Source organism: Psammomys obesus, unplaced genomic scaffold, assembly GCF_907164565.1.
Source record: "Psammomys obesus unplaced genomic scaffold, mPsaObe1.curated_primary_1811, whole genome shotgun sequence".
Lineage (NCBI taxonomy): Eukaryota > Metazoa > Chordata > Mammalia > Rodentia > Muridae > Psammomys > Psammomys obesus.
In genome coordinates, this window is record NW_026590699.1 from 8,677,587 (window position 1) to 8,692,583 (window position 14,997).

A 14,997-nucleotide genomic window follows, 5' to 3' on the forward strand; every position below is an offset into this window, starting at 1 on the left:
TGCAACCGGTTTTTAGATCTTTTAAACAATCAGAAGAAAAATGTACCAACACATACAAACAACAGAGACAATGTGCTAAAATTAATTTTAAGAGACAACCCAAACAGAAAGTATAATAACATAAAACAGAAAGGCAAATCCAAGAACAAGCACTTTTATCACATCTAGACACTAATTATTTTAAGCCATCTATTGAAAGAAAACCATGCCCAAATGGAATCAAAGAACAACGCACAGCTGCTTAAGTAAGTCATAAAACAAAGTGACTCAGAGAGATCAGGGGAGCTAAGCTTGCCAAACTGTGTGTGTGTGTGTGTGTGTGTGTGTGTGTGTGTGTTAACTTCATCCATCCAGCTCAGAAGGACAGACAGCAAAGGGACAGGAAATGTTGAGAACTGTATGCTCTTCAGCCCAACCTACCAGCTACACTTAGGCACCAAGGACACCAGCAGCTTCTGCCCGGTGGCTGCCCATTCATGCATTCATGCCATCCATTCTCTATGCCCAAGGGGATTTGGACTTCTTACCATGTTAAGCCCTGCCCGACATGAAATGGCAGGAGGGCCTGAGGTCATGGGGTGCACCTACATGCTGGTTCCTTCGCTGAGGCACACCAGCTCTGTGTGTCTGTGCCTCCATTCTACAGGGAAGAGGGAAATGTGTACCTGCTTGGGCCAGGATGCTGTGCAGGAGAACCTGGGACCATCATTCACTGTCACCTGAAGTAAGTTTATAAGCACAATCGCTCACAAAAAATTAAGTTATACAAACATGATGAGGTTCATTATAATAAAACAAGGAAGTTTACCTTCGACTGGTCACTTACTATGTTTCTGTGCTCTAGAGCTTCAGATGACAGGGGCCTAGCTTGTGGGACAGAGCACTGCCTGAGGAGGAACTAGTGTGCATCTGTTTCACGTCCACGGCCACAGTGTGTCACTATTCTGACTTTGGTCACAATGAAGATATTTACACCACAGAAACTGGTACACGCTGCAACCAGAGGCTTGCTTAGTTTTTCTTCTCGAAAGCTGATTTTCAAATATTAGAAAATAAGCTGTTATAATTCTGTTCAATGGAGGCATTCTGTTGACCAATATAAGCTAAGAAGGGTATTATCAAAATCACTGAAATGGAAACTTGATTCCCCAAGAAACCCGTGATCCTTAACTAAAGACACATAAGTTTCTCTTCTTTGTGAGTCGTCAAACCTCAGATGTCTACACAAACAACGACTATTTGTGAGGAAAATCCAAACAAACATTTTAGAGTGGCTCTGTGACCCTTGACCTGATTTATAAGACAATATATTCACCTTTTCTGCCTGTTTCACTTGAATTCAACCACAGACTAACCCTCTGGACACATGGTGTTCTAAAGAGCTGCTCTGTACTCATTCTTGAAAGAAGGGCTATTCTTCAGGAATCAGATCAAGGGTCACGGGCCCCCAGAAGCCTCTGACATTTCTGACCTCCAACTGAGAAAGCCTGTGGTAATTTGAATGAAAAAAAAATCCCCCACGGACTCAGAGATTTGGTCCCCAGCAGGTGGCACAGTTTGGGGTGGCTTAGAAGCTGTGGCTGTTTGCCTGAGGAAGCACATCACGGTGGGAAGTCTTTGGTTGTTTAAAGCCCTTTCCAGTGGACTTTTCTGTTTTGTGCTTATGGTAAAAGATGTGATCGCTCAGCTTCAGCTACTGCCCAATGCCTGCTGCTTTGTGAGTGCCATGCCTTTCCTGCCTCTCTCTCTCTCTCTCTCTCTCTCTGTCACATACATACACATACACACACACACACACACACACACACACACACACACACACCATCACCACCACCACCACCACCACCACCACCACTACCACCACCACCACCACTACCACCACCCCTCACTGGTCTTTAGGTAGTCTGGGGCCATGGTGTTTTATCACAGCAACAGAAAAGAACCTAACATACACAACCAAGCACATTTAGGCTTGAGACCAGAGCCATTTAATAGAGGCCTGTTGGGAACACAGCAGGAAGGCCCTTGCACTCACAGATGTCCAGAGAAACCAGGAATGTTAAGCAAACTGTCTTTCTAAGGAAAACATGTACAGCCTGTTCTTCTACCCAGAATGCTAGGAATTGGTAATGATAAATAGCCTGGTGAGCTGTGGTATCTGTTGGATCCGGCCATATCAAACTCCTACAATAAGGACCGGAGCAGCTAGTAATCTAAATGAGCCTCACAGTCGGAGGCTCCCCACAACCAGAACCAGAGATGCCTAATAGGCTAAATGGCCCTTATATTATCCATATAGCCCGAGGCTCTCCCAAGCTCCCACAACCAGAACCAGAGGTAACTAGTAGCCCAAATGACCTCTACACAGTCTGTATGACCCAGACCTTGCCAGCCCTCCCTTGGGCCCTTAAGCTAGAACAGGCAGCCTATCTCTAGAACCATCTTCTTGGAGGAAATTACATGCACCCTGAGTCGAGTTCCTTGTGCACCAAGGGTGGCATTACACCAGGAGACTTTTCCAAACTACACTGTGTTTAAGTTTGTTGGGGATTCCCCCACCCCTCACATCAGAGTCCCCGAAGTCTTGATCCAGGTTGAGGAACTTGATCTGAAGGAAGTTCTCACTCTCACCTCCTTGTGGCTCATTTCACTGTCCTCAGAGAGGGGAAGCCTTCCTTCCTTACCAACTGGTCACAGACTACCAAGTCTCATCAGGACTGCCTGTATCCTCTTCCTCTGTGGCCTGGCAAAGACGAATCGCCTGTGGGAAGTGATCAAGGAGCAGGCAACAGAGACCATGTCAGAGACTGTCCCTTACTAGGAAACCCACGTGGACACTGAGCTGCCTATGGGCTACATCTGAGCATGGGGTCTAGGTCCTCTCCATGCATGGTCTTTCACTGGTGCTCAGTCTCTGCAGCCCCCAACCCATGGACCACTCTGGAGTCCAAATTTGTTGGCTCTGTTGAGCTCCTGTCTCCTCTGGGTCCTTCATTTCCTGCACTCTCTCCTATGACTCCCTGGGCTCTGCCCAAAGTTTGGCTGTGAGTCTGAGCATCTGCTTCGATCCCCTGTTGGGTGGAGTCTTTCAGAGGATCTTCTAGAGCAGGCTCCCATTCTGTCCCCTCTCTTCCAAAGCTTCCAGTGTCTGTCCTGCTTGCCATTCTAAATGAGAATTAAGCACCCTCCCTGTGGATTGTAGTATGGCTATCACGCATTGTGTGGCTAATATTCGCTAATGAGGGAATACGTTTCCTGCCTCGCTGTGTTCTGCTTGTCCACCAGAGGCTGAGCCCTGTGTCAGCTTCACTCAAATGATGTGACTTTCGCCTTCACTCTTCTGCTCCGAACCACTGCAGTTTGCTTTCCTTTGCATTTAAACACTAATAAAATTGTCTGCAAGCTAAAAAAAAAAGAATGAAACAGATTATATTTTCATATTTCACTATATTACAAGATTTTTTTAAATGTGTGATGTTAACTTTTCTTTTTCTTCTACACTTTATTGTTTTCTAAATATTAGTTTTAATCTTTTAAATTAAGCATTTATGTGTGTGTGTGTGTGCATGGGAGTGCCAATGTTCCCAGAGGCACGAGGCCTCAGGGCCCCCTCCTCTGCCCCCCTCAACCCTCCACCTCGGAGCTGGAGTTGCAGGCAACTCCTAGCTGTGAAAGGGCCCTGAAGTCTGACAGGTCGAGAGCTCTGTGTACACACACACAGACACACACACACACACACACACACACACACACACACACACACACACGCCGACCTCTCTTCAGCCTTACTTGCTTCCTGGTTATTAAATAGCTGTAATCTGTTTTTCCAGTCTACATATAGAAAGACCACTGAGGCTGCAGGTGAATGAGGTGCCATCCCTGCCCTCGGGAAAGCCAAACTCCAGCTCAAGCAGCGAGTTAAACCGTAAGTGTGGCCATGTGAATGAGAGGGGCGCGCGGGACGCACATGGGAGCATGTGGCTGTGCCGGAGCCTTGTGCCCTCTCTTCCTACTTTTACCTCTTCCCTTTCTTTTTATCTCTCTTTCCTCTCTTTGGTGCTTGTAATACTCCCCTCGGGTAAATCCATCTGAAACGTACAGTGTTATTCTTCCTCCTTCAGGGACTTCATGGGTGCTGTGAAAACAAAACCAATTTTAGCATCAAAGGATATTTTCAAGTATTTTTCTTCACTGAGCAAGCTGTAAGAATCTTCAGCTGTTGTGTTGCCATGGTGAATAGAGTTGAAGCGATATTTCTAGTCAGAAATGAAAATCTATAAAATGAATGCTAATATGAAGCAAGCTCTCAGCGTTGGGCTCAGTGCGCTCCGGTCTAATAGAAGATGCCTCCTCTGCGCACAGATAGAAGCAGGTAGTGAGCCTGGAGCACAGAGATTCCCTGCTTTCCCCTGTCTGTGAGTTCGTTTTAAATAAAGCAATACATTAGACTTTTTTTTTTTTAATAATGGGCTTAAAGTGTAAATTTGAGGTAAAGTCAGTGTACACATAGAACTCCATATTCTGTGACGTTTATAAAGTTATCGTTAAAAATGGAAACGTAATGAAAAGGTTTTCAGATGAGTGAATTCTAAGAACAATTTCACTACAGTGTGAAATGTGAACAATGCTTAGCAGATGTGCCAAGCTGCAGAGAGGCGCGGGCAAATAGGGCGGTAGCCGCCAGCGAGCACAGAGGGTCCTGGGAGGAGAGAACGTGGAAGGAACGCGGAATTCCGTACTGAGACGCAGAGGCTCAGGTGGCAGTTCGGGGAAGAGGCAGGGAACGCCACCAGGAATGGATGCTCCGGCCGTCTGGACACTTGCAAGCGGCCATCATCTGACATGTGGTCTTTGGCCTGTGCTTTGCGTCTGTTTTCATTGTGGTGTCTTTTATACTCACGCTGTCAATGGTAAGGAGGCCAGCCTCACAGGCTCCTATCTTCTGATCACCGTCTTCTGAGCCCTCTCATGGGTCACTGTCCCTCCATGGTTGCAGACATCTTAGTTCTTATGACTGCTTCCTGCGGTGTCTTGTTTAGGGTTAATATCTAAGTGTGTTGTCATGCATGCTTTTAAAAGGTGTGAATTAAAAGCCCAGGTTTACATGTTTTTCACTCAAGTAGATCATGGTTTCAGCACCCCCTGGTTGGTCTTCCCTTCCACTATCACAGGGCATTTGGCGGTTTTTTTCTGAATGCCAGCCCTCTGCTTCTAATCTCCGGGATCAGGGTGAGCGCTGCTCTGCAGGCTTCTAAGAAAACATGACACTTTGGTCATTTTCATCAGCATATGTTAGTTGTGTGGTATATTAACCTATTGCGGCTTCCACGCAACAACAAAGGACCCTCGTAGATAGGACCTGAGATAACAGAAATCAACTTTCTCATATATATGAGATTTTATTTCTTGATCAAGGATAAACTTGTACGTATACCAAAGAATTGTTTTAAAATATGAAAACCGAAAGGAAACACATTATTTTGTTTTCTTAAAATACACATATGATATATAAATGAATGTATATACAAATATGAAGCTAAGCCACTTAGACCCAAAGACCCAGAGACCATGTAACAAAAACTCCAGTGCCAGGCATGGGAAAGTCCTTTTGAGTTGTTGGTCATGAAAATACAAGAGAAGCCCCAAAATAATGTAGGTTATTGCCATTGCTCTTGGTTTCTTCCCAGTACTTGAAGGTAAGACCTTGTTGCTAACGACATCAATGGACTCAGAGGAACCGACACAGAGCTGCCTGGAGGAGTCCGCCTTGAGGATTAGCTCCCTAAGGTGGTACATGAGCCACTAACTGAGAAAAGCAATCAACAGTTCTGCTCAGTTGTAGAGCCTACAAACCACGACGATTACCTGCATGGCTCAATATCCCCCAAAGTGCAATAGCAGTGCTTACATCTTGGCAGTAACTAAAAGTTGTCTGACTTTGAAGCCCATTCGAGGAGGAACTTCATGCCTGTTATGCAAGCCTGGCCAAGTCCCCATGGCTTGTGAGGCCATGGAACCTACAGAAGAACTACGACTGCTACTTTCCCAAGCCAGTGTAATCTCTGACTGCAGCTTTAATATTTAACGTTATACCCAGCAATAGGTGCAGCCCCCACCCCTCACCAAAAGAGCTTTTGCAGCAGATGGAGACTATTACAGAATGGCCAAACTGGTCAATGTGCAGAGAACTGACCATGGGGAGCCCATACCAAATTTATACATGTCCAACCAAATCTTACATCTTAACCTCAAAGGACATTATGGAAGAGGGCCAGAAAGGTTATAAGGCCAGAGGACCAAGATGTCTGCTACGAGACAGTGTCTTCTAGACGTGACAGGGAAGCTGAGCCCATAAAATCGCAACAATATGGCTACCTAAAGAAGACACCAGTTGGCCTGTCAACATGCCTGGGAGAAGTTTCACAGGACCCTGCCCTAGACAAAGTGCTATGGCAGTTAATGGCTACTCAGAGGGGGAGTCTTCTCTAGGAAGGGGCTCCCTGAAACATTATCTGACCCCAAGTGGTCAGTTCTAAATGTACATCTATGAAACACAGAATGGGCTCAGCAGGATGAACACAGACATGTATTGCTTATATGTATGTATATGTCTTTATATCAAGGTCTTGAGTCTGAGAGGGAGTGGGGACACGTTGAAAGAGTTGTAGGGGAAAGGATGGCGGTTAAATGCAGTACTCATGTGAAATTCTCAAAAAAGCCTAAAAAGTAAAACACATTTTCTTATGAGTTACCGTAACAGTGTGGCCTACACAGCTACTAATTTAACCATGATCATCTAAAAGTTTCTTAGGTGAAAGTGCCACAATTATAAAAATGTTAAGGAGCCCTGACTTACATGGTGTTTCCATTATTTTTCATGGAGAAGCTACTTAATATGGTTTTCAAGTGGACAACTTGCGAGATCAACCGTACTCACCATGATGGAAAATCACCTCGAACTTATTCCTCCTGACTGAAATATTTTATTTTTGACCAGCATCTTTCCACCTCGCCAGCCTCTGTTGACTATAATTCTTCATTGTAGGTAAGGTTCATTTTAGAATTCCAAATATAAGTGAAACATAAAGTACTTGTCTATTGGTGCCCGGAATATTTCATTGAAAATAAAAATGCCCTCTTACCTCATTCAAAATCTCAAAAATGACAATAATTTTCCTTTTTAAAGCTTAACATGCCATGGTACACACATATCAATTATTTAATCATAGTGCTTATGTAGGATACTTTTCTTCCTTATTAATTCCAGCCTCCAAGCTATCTTAGTTCTGACATTATTGACTGGGATATTTTATTGTGGTGTCATTCTGGTTTTATGCTGTAGCACCCCAGACTATTTACATGTTCACAATTGTAGTATGTTTGACAACTTGTCTAAACATTAGCAGAACAAACACTTGAGTTGGGGAGGTTCTCCACAAGAAAGAAACCATTTCCATAGGGATTTTTCCCCAGGGACGCGCTGGCCCTGAGGCCAGTGGAACTGGGGTTGGTAACTTTAAGAGGCATTTCCTCCAGCTTCAAGTCAGACTGTGGGAAGTGTCTTTGACCTTCCCCCAGGACTCACCTTGATGTACTGGTGGATGGAGGCCACCGACCTATCTGTGTCAAATCAGTCAGGACCACTTGGCTTGCAGCTGCAGTTCTTCGGTTTACCTTTAAGCACACACCAGAGTGTGCTCGGCATCAGTGCCCGGGGGAAAGAGTGCCGAATCATAGCACCACTGTTGTGTGTGTGGTTGCTCCTGCTGTACCCTCCTCTCCTCTCAGGCACTAACACAGCTTGGTCTAGTTGTTAAGACAGGTTTTAGCTCACTCTGCCTTCTCCTTCAGCATGCGTTTCACAACGTCTCAACCATCACTGACCTCTTTAATCCTACCTTCCAGGACACCTGGACCCTTTTCAGTGTGGATAGAGTGTGATCAGGCATTTACTAGGGAGTCACCTTTTTCCAGTGTGTGGCATGCTCTGGATGACCCCGCATCGCTCTTCTCATAGCATATTGCTGACATGTATTGCTCTTCAAATCTGAATTTGATCAAAGCCTCTATTTAGAATCCTAACAATGGGGGTGGAGAGATGGATCAGTGGTTAAGAGTACTGTCTGCTCTTCCAGAGGACCTGAGTTCTATACCCAGAAACCACATGGTAGCTCACAACTATCTGTACCCTCTACTGCCCTCTTCTGGTATGAGGCACACATACAGATTGAGCTATCTCTCTCTCTCTCTCTCTCTCTCTCTCTCTCTCTCTCTCTCTCACACACACACACACACACACACACACACACACACACAGAATCCTGATGGAACTAAGTGTCTTAGCTAGCATTGTTATTGCTATGTGAAACACTAATACCAAAGCCACTTGGGGAGGAAAGGGTTTATTTCACTCACAGTTTCATGTAACAGTTCATCATCAAAGCAGAACTGAAGCAGGACAGGAACCTGGAGGCAGAAGCTGATACAGAGGCCATGAAGGGTGCTGCTTACTGGCTCGATCACTGTGGCTTGCCTACCCCTCTCCTATAGAAATCAGGACCACTGGCCAAAGAATGGCACCACCCACATGGGCCGGGCCCTCCCAATCAATCACTGGCTGAGAAAAATCCCCTACTGCTGGTTCTGGAGGATCAGCCGAGGCTCCTTTCTTTCATATAACTCTAACCTGTGTCAAGTTGATATGAAAGTAGCCAGCACACCATGGTTCCACTTTACTAAATCTAATTTAAAAAGAAAAGCCCTCTTAAGCGAGTATGCATGTGTGTGTACAGACAGGAGCCTGATGCATTTATAGATTTGTTATTAAAAGCTAAGTATGGCACACCTTGCATACAGGCTTTGTGGTGCCAAGCCCTGCCCCAGAACAGATGTTCTACTAAAAGTGTATCTGGAGACCCAGGTGCTGATGGCTGCCAGTTTCTCGCAGAACATTTTCTGTCTTAGCCATGAGTCACAGCCCACTTGTATGCCTCCAAGTAACTGGATGCTACAGAAGAGAAAACCTTCAATGTATAATTTCAGCATAATTTTCCTCTTATTCAATCTGATAGTCAATTAAATATTTTATCCTGCTGAGAGGACACAGCATTTTTAAAAATCTGGGCCCAGGAGTATTTTCTGAGACTAGTACTCCAACCAAGGACCATTCATGGAGATAACCTAGAACCCCTGAACAGATGTAGCCCATGGCAGTTCAGTGTCCAAGTGGGTTCCCTAGTAATGGGAACAGGGACTGTCTCTGACATGAACTCAGTTGCTGGCACTTTGATCACCTCCCCTAAAGGGGAAGCAGCATTGCCAGGCCACAGAGGAAGACTATGCAGCCAGTCCTGATGAGATTTGATAGGCTAGGGTCAAATGGAAAAGGAGGAGGACCTCCCCTATCAATGGACTGGAGGAGGGGAATGGGAGGAGACGAGTCAAGGGGGAGTGGAATTGGGAGGGGACAAGGGAGAGGGCTACAAAATGAATATATTGTAATAAATTAAAAATATCTAGCCAATGTTGAGGCTGGGTAAAGAGGTTTTGCACCTTCCAAGCATTTCAGAGTTGGGAGGAGAGATGAAAAAGACCACGTTTATTTGGTGTCTTATTTACTGACCCAGAAATGTCTTTGAAAATTCCCTTTCCCTCAGTAAGTTAGTGAGAAGCTGCTCCCTGCATGACTGGATACAAGGGAATACAAGGAAAAGAGAAAACAGTACAGAAGTTAAACAGCATTGGGCCCATGACCCGTCCTGCAGGTCTGTCAATGGAGATCCTGAATGGGGAAGTGGGAATGAAAAACGGAGACAAGGGCTCGAGAAAGGAAGACCAAGACAGTATCTCTGATCAAAGTCTCCGTTTATTTGAGTTTTCTATACAACTATATAGGCAGAAGCAGAAGGAATGTAATTGCCTTTGGCAGGGTTACTAAGTGACTAGAAATCACAGGACGGCCCACTAAGATGTGCTAATAATGGTAATTTGCAAAGTTCCTCAGAAGAGTTACTTAGGAAGCCCTGAGGGAGAGGAGGGTTTAAGGTATTTCAGGAAGATGATCTTATTGAAAGCCCCAGGTCAGCCAGGAATACACTATGGTATCTGGGCAGTAGTCCGGTCAAGCCAGATGCCAACATTTAGGGGGCAGCAAGGTGCCAGAAGGCCCCTGACAGGCCCATGGTAAATTTCCTCAGGAATACGGTGAACATTGTTTCTCGGTGGAAGAAAAGTGCTGAACGAAGAGCAACCCTTTCATGACATTACAGCTGCTGCTGGATTTCCCGAGTGACAATGAAAGCAGCCGCACCCGGTGAGCGTCCCGCGCCCGTGAGCGTGATGTGAGCTTAGATGTTTTGTTTCTTTTCTTTCTTAAGTCATCCCCCAATTCTTCCCCCTTTTCCCCAACTATGATTTCCTCCCAGTTGCATGGGTTCGCTCTTAGAAAATAACCCCCGAACATTTAGTTCCGCATGTATGCTCGGGGGTAGCTGTGAGGGGCTGCATCCTTGAAGAAAGCTGATTCTGACCCCCTCTCCGGGCAGCTGCCCGTTGCTGATGGCTCCCCAGGTAAGGTTGATGCTCCACGGCCACCTTCCTCCTCCGCTCTGAGATTTTGTCTGGCTTGATCTCCCGCGCACACACACCCTCCCCCGAGCTACCACAAGTGCTGTGAGTTCATACGTGTAACTGTCTGCCTCTGACAATCCTCCCACCGGATCGGCACAGGAAATCCTGCTGTTCCCGGCGTGTCACGGCTATGTACTGTGCAGCAGATCCCTTCAGCCATGTACACATCAGGGAGAGGCTACGAAACTGCCATTTCATTGAACAAAATGCACTGCAGCCTGGCCCCGGCCGGGGACCGAACAGCTGACGAGGACACAGGCCAGGTTCGGGTTGGAAGCAGAGTGGTCCGTTTCCGGGGGAAGGCTGGACGGCGGTCGAGCAGGGACAGCAAGCAGGGTCAGCTCCCCGCCGGCTCCCGTGAGACACACGCGCTCCGCGTCTCGTGAGAAGGGGCACACGGCCACGTGAGGCCTAGACGGCTTCCAGACTCAGCAGAGGCTGCTTAGAGAGAGAAATCGCGTCCTTCTCGATTCCCTGATGGGAGAGGAGAGGGTGACTACTTCGAGTTTTGGGGCGCACTAGTGGCATCCCAAGACCTGGTTGTTACACACGGTCAAACCTATTATCATGTCTTCAGATCGCGCTGTCGCATATTGTGTCCCACAGTTCCCAGGGTTCTCGGGCCTCGCGGCGCCGTGAGGCGTCCTTCGGCTCCTCAGAGAGCGCTGCTGAGCGGATGCCCGCCCGAAGCAGCCCGCCGGAAGCAGCCCGCCGGAAGCAGCCCGCCGGAAGCAGCCCGCCGGAAGCAGCCCGCCGGAAGCAGCCCGCCGGAAGCAGCCCGCCGCAGCTGCTGTTGCAGAGCTCTGAGATACTGTCCTTCGAGGACACTCAGGGGGGCTAGACAGTCAGCAAGGCTTCCAGAGGATGGAAACGCTTTGTCTAAATTCTGAGAAGAATACAGGAGGGGGCAGGGGTTGGTGACAGACCACATGAGTACGTATGCGCGCGTGAACACGGTGTATCTGGCCATACGCACCCGCGTAGGCACGTGTGAGTGCGTGTGTGGACAGGGCTATTCGAACCCTAACATTTCTGTGTGGAAACCAGAGAAGGACGTGAGGTGTCTTGCTCCAAGTCGGCCTGGACGTAGTTTCTTACTGGGCCTGGAGCTAGGATGGTGGCAGAACTCAGTGCCCTCCTGCCCCTCTTGGTCTCGCATTGTTGGGGTTACAGAAGCACACAGACACACACTGGCGTATTTTTACAAAGCGTTTGCTGGGATTTGAACTTAGGCCCCATGCCTGTACCCCCACGTGCTCTTATGCACTGAACAACCATCCCAGCACAAATACCTTTTTTACATTTTGGTGAGAAATACAGTTTGTCCCAGAATGAGAGTCCGTGCAGCTTAGTTTACAAGTTTAATCAGTAGCAACACACTTAATTGAATGTTCAAGATCAGTTAGTGAGTCCCTTTCCTAAGATGTCACACTTAAAAATATCGAGGGACTCACAAACACTCACAAACCATGTTCACTTCACAACTCCAATGTCAGTGGCAGCCTTCTGACATGCCATATTCTGGCGTGATCTCTAGGACTGGTGACAGTCCTATCCTTGGTCTACAATCACACACCCAGGTCCATTTAACCCAGGTAACTGCTACATAGGGCTGATCTCTGGACTAATGATTTCCCCCTGTCGCCATGACCATTGTTTCTCACTCAGGTTTTACCTTTCTCTACTGCCAATCAGATTGTGTGTGTGTGTGTGTGTGTGTGTGTGTCTGTATAGATGTATAGATGTATAGATAGATAGATAGATAGATAGATAGATAGATAGATAGATAGATATAGATAGATTACTTGCATGTAGTAATCAAAATATGATTCTCACATTTTAAGCACAAGATTTTCATTTACTTATTTTACATATTATAAAAGGTTTTGTGTTCTTGAAGTAACGCAAAATTTTAGCTTGGTCATGATTATATTTAAACATCACAGCAGTGCATTAAATTTTGTAGTGTTATAAATGAGATTTACTGAAATACTTCATAATTTTTCCTGTAATATTTGTAGTAATTGTGCTAAGATTATGTTGCATGTATAAAACAATATGAAATTTGTCCTTTTTGCATTTTTCTCTGGAAAATTCAGTGTGATTCATTCCCTAAATACTTGAAAGAATTCACTACTGAAATTGCCTGGCTCTATAATTTCCTCTTAAAAATAAATATTTATTTTCATTTGATGCTTGATGCATATGAGTGTTTGCCTGTGTGTGTGTGTGTATGTGTGTGTGTGTGTGTGTGTGTGTGTGCATGTGTGAGTGTGTGCCTGGTGTCTATAGAGGACAGAAAAGGACATCAGATTCCCTGGAACTGGAGCTATGAATAGTTGTGAGCCATTTTGTTGGTGCTGGAAGCCAAACGTGGGTCCTCTGAGAGAGCAGCCAGTGCTTTTAACTGCTGAGCCATCACTCTAGCCCTGGACCTTCATAGAAAAGTTAAAAGTCAAAGATTCAAGCCTGGCAAGATGCTTCGGTGGGTAAAGCTTTATTCATGGGACCCATATGGTAAAATGAGAAAACCAGCTCCTGCCAGCTGTCCTCTGACCTTCACAGATACACACAGACATGAGCAAATCTACAGACCGAACCTGTACAGTAGCGTTTATTCGCAAGCCCCCAGCTGTGTCAGTGTTTAACATCTTTCTGCAGTTTCCCAGGCTTCCTTTTAAGGCATCTTTCCATTTCCTCAAACCTAGCTACATGTTACTCTTTGTAACATCTAACGTTTTCTCAGTGTCTCCAGTTCCAGTGAAGACACAGCCTTCTCCATCCCCGGATAAATAATTTGTTGCCAGGAACAATATTATTAATTTTTTAGATAACTAAATCTCAACCTCACTGATTTTAAAATTAAGATTTTGCGTTGCTTTGTGTTTGGCTTTTCTAGTCACTACTTTATGGGTTTTTTTATTTTATTTTATGTTAGTTAATCTATATGTGCACAATGCCACTTGAAATCTAAATAATTGCTTTTCAACTTCATTTTTTTCCTATTATGTGCTGGAAAGCCAAAAACTTTACCTAATTTTGATTCTCTATTGACTTGAATATATTTTAAAGACATTTTGGTCAGTATTTTATAGATGAGCCAGCATGGTGGTGCACACCTGTGAACCCAGCGCTGGGGAGGCAGGAGGATCTCTGATTTTGAGGCCAGCCTGGTCTACAAATGAGTCCAGGACAGCCAAGGTTACTCAGAAAAACCCAGTCTCAAAACACCACGCATGAAAAAGAATTTTATAGCAGTACATAATGTATTTTTATCATAACTACCCCTTACTTTCTCCCTCCAGTTCCTCCTGGAGTCCCCACAAACACGTATCCTTCCCGATGCCATGCCTTTAAAAACCTCAGTGAGTCTAGTTAGTGTGCCTGTGGGCACAGGGTTATGGGGCCACTCACCAGAGCACCTCCTGGGACACACGCCTGCAAACACATCTTGTTCCTATTGTTGTATGCTATAGATGCTGTGGATGTGTGAGACTAAATTTCTGGCTCATGAATTTCCCTGTGAGATTTGGGAAATTCCCCATAATTTTTTCCCCAATGTTCTCCCTGTCCTACATTTTGTGGCCTGGGACTCCAGGAGTTTAAGTTTTTTGGGCATCTGTACACTTTCTTGCTTCATTGTTTTTTGTTTTTTCCCCTTTCCCCCTGTAGTGTCCAGTGAGCTTATTTCAATTTCTGCCTGTAGCTCATCCTTCAGCCCAGCTGGAATGCCCATTTCCTATCTCTTTTTCCTGTGTTTTTACCCAGGCCGTGTTTACTAACCCTGTACTGGAATCAGCCCCATGTTGTGTATTTGCCAATGTTTCTCTCACATAGGAATACGTGCTTCCCTGTGTTCTTTTTGCACAGTCATTTCTAATGATTTATTGAGAGGTTAGAGCATTCCATATACAATCTAGAGTTTAGACTTTTCCCTCACATTTCCCCCAATATAATTGATAGCAAATAAATATTAAAAAATTATATCAAACCAAAAGCCATGTCTTGTCAAGTTGGCTTTATTGGGAGAGGGCGTGGTCTGCTCCTTTCTTTTGAAGTTATCAGTGCCTCTGCAGTGTGACTTTTTGAGAGAATTCAAAAACATCAATTACCCTGATGCAAGGTAGGAAGAACTAATGGAGGCCGGGCATGTGCTCACAGGGTATATAGAGTTTTGAGCTGTGTGAGTTTGACTTGGAATATACTCAAGTGTGAGAAGAATTTTTGATGAATTTCACATTTTAACTGGATGATTTGTATTCTCTCCAAAACAGAGTGAAACCGAAAACCCCTGCAACTTTAAGCATGTAAATGTGAGGGCACGGATTATAAATTGACCCATAAACTTGATGTTGTGCCTTAAAAGAA